Source organism: Erinaceus europaeus, chromosome 13 (assembly GCF_950295315.1).
Source record: "Erinaceus europaeus chromosome 13, mEriEur2.1, whole genome shotgun sequence".
Classification (NCBI taxonomy): Eukaryota; Metazoa; Chordata; class Mammalia; order Eulipotyphla; family Erinaceidae; genus Erinaceus; species Erinaceus europaeus.
The window spans coordinates 73608860-73611365 of record NC_080174.1 but is presented as its reverse complement, the minus strand read 5'-3'; positions in this window follow the sequence as shown (position 1 = coordinate 73611365).

The following is a 2506-nucleotide window of genomic DNA, read 5'->3' as shown; positions in this document are numbered from 1 at the left end:
GGTCCCAGATACATGATGATGATGATGCAATGACTGTCCAGTATTTGAACATTCTTTCTATATTAGAAGAATGCCCAAACAGGAGGAAATAAACAAGCAGGAGGCCTAAGAAAGAGAAACTGTCCCTCACCACCCTCCCCCTCACCCCTGGCACAGGCTCTGCACTGTGGTCGCATATCCTCAGTGTAATCCATTAGCTGCTCCTTCTTGACTTTGATGGAAAGAATGACACTGTTGATGGAGGTAGATATCATGATGATTATGCAAAAAGGCTCTAATGCCTGAGGCTCCAAAGTCCCAGGTTCAATCCCCTGCACCACCATAAACCAAAGCTGAGCGGTGCTCTGGTAAATATATATATATATATATATATATATATATATATATATATACAATAATGATGATAATAATAATAACAACAATGTTGTTGAAGATGGGCCAGGTTGCCATAGACATGCACTAAGTACCCATGTGGTGATTTCTTATAGGCAGACTCTTTTTTTCTTATTAATGATTTAATATTGATTTACAAAATTACAAGATAATAAGGGTAGAGCTCCACATCATTCCCACCACCAGAGTTCTGACTTCCCCATCCCTCCATTGGAAGCTACAGCAGTTCTCCTAAAGTTTGGTTAATGATCATTTCTACAACTACCTGTCTGTATTTGTATATGTTTGCCCCCATCCCCATTTTTTTTTAGATCCCATCATCTCTTCCTTTCCAAGTCACATATATACCAGTTACTACATTCAAATATCCCTCCCTTTTTCTTCCTCTCTCTCTGGGTCCTGATGGGGTTAGAGTTCAAAGCCCCCTGGTCATTTTCTCCTAACATTTCTCCCCCATACTGGGAGGATGGATTAAAATTATTTACAGAGTGCAGAAGGTGGGAGTTCTGGCTTCTGTAATTGCTTCTCCACTGGACACGGGGGATCGATCTATATCTGGAGCTTGTCTCTATCTTTCCCTAGTGGGGTAGGGCTCTGGAGAGGTGAGGTTCCAAGACACATTGGTGATGTGTGCACTTAGCCAAGTATGCCACCACCTTGCCCCTGCAAATCAAGATTTTCCAGCCCCTGTACCTCTTTTAACTCTTAAACTTTATCAATCTGAAAACTTTGCCAATTCTCTGAGTTTTTTCTTACCTCTGTGCTTTTGCCCATCCAGAGCTCCCTGGGAAGCCTCATCTTTTCCTGTCTAATAGGATTATAGCCATCTAAAAGGTCAAAAAGCACCTCTGTCACCTACCACCCTGCCCTGGCACAACCAGTATGGAGCCCTTACCCCTCTGTGTTCTGTCTCTGCTTTTCACACAGGTTATGCACGTAGTCTATTCTATGGCCTCTGGTGATTTTATTAAATTACAAGTTGTTGAATCCCCAGCAACTGCATAATCCTAGCCATCTCCCACCCCCCATTTTGTTGCCCTTGTTGTCATAATTGTCATAGTTGCCATTGTTGTTGTTGTTGTTGGATAGGACAGAGAGAAATCGAGAGAGGAGGGAAAGACAAGAGAAGGGGAGAGAAAGACAGATACCTGCAGACCTGCTTCACAGCCTGTGAAACGACTCCCCTGCAGGTGGGGAGCTGAGGGCTCGAACCAGGATCTTTACACCGGTTCTTTCCCTTTGTGCCACCTGCCCTTTACCCACTGCACTACTGCCCCACCCCCAGTCCTGGCCATATAATGATGCTCAGTAAATATCAGGTGGTCAGTGAATGGGTTCAATTGGTTCTCTGATTTGACAGAAGAGACTATCCAGATTTAAAGAAAGAAGTCGTTGAGAGGTTGGGTGGTGGTGCATCTGGTTGAGTGCACATGTTACAGTGCACAAGAACCTGGGTTCAAGCCCCTAGTTTTCACCTGCAAGGGGAAAGCTTCACAAGTGGTGAAGTAGGGCTGCAGGTGTCACTCTGCCTCTCTTCCTCTGTGTCTCCCCCCTACCTTCTTGATTTCTGTCTCTATACAATAAATCAATAAAGATAATAATAAAAAATATTAAAGAAAGAAAGAAGTAGTTGATGATTGGTCCAAGCAGTAGAGCAAGTAGATGGTGAAGCAGGATTGGAACTTTTCACTTGGGATGGATCCTGGGCCCGGCACTCCTTCCACTTCTGTGCTCTCACCATGGTCACCACCACAGTCACTGGGAAATCAGCCAGCACCGTCCACCACTATCACTGCCACCACCACCACAACTCCTAAGTTCATCACCACAACCACTATCACCACAGCCACCACCACCTCCTCTACCGTCACAGCCACAAACTCCCGTCTGCACCATTGGCACCACCCCTGCTACCACTACCAGCGTCACCACCACCAACAACACGCCTCTGGCACCACTGCCTCTGCTACCAGTATTACCAGCATCACCAGCACCTCCTCTACCATCCTAACCATTACTACCGCCAATAGCACCATCAACACCACCCCTGCCACTGCCAACAGCACCACCGCCACCACCACCTCCATCACACCACTGGCGCCTGTCGCTTCTA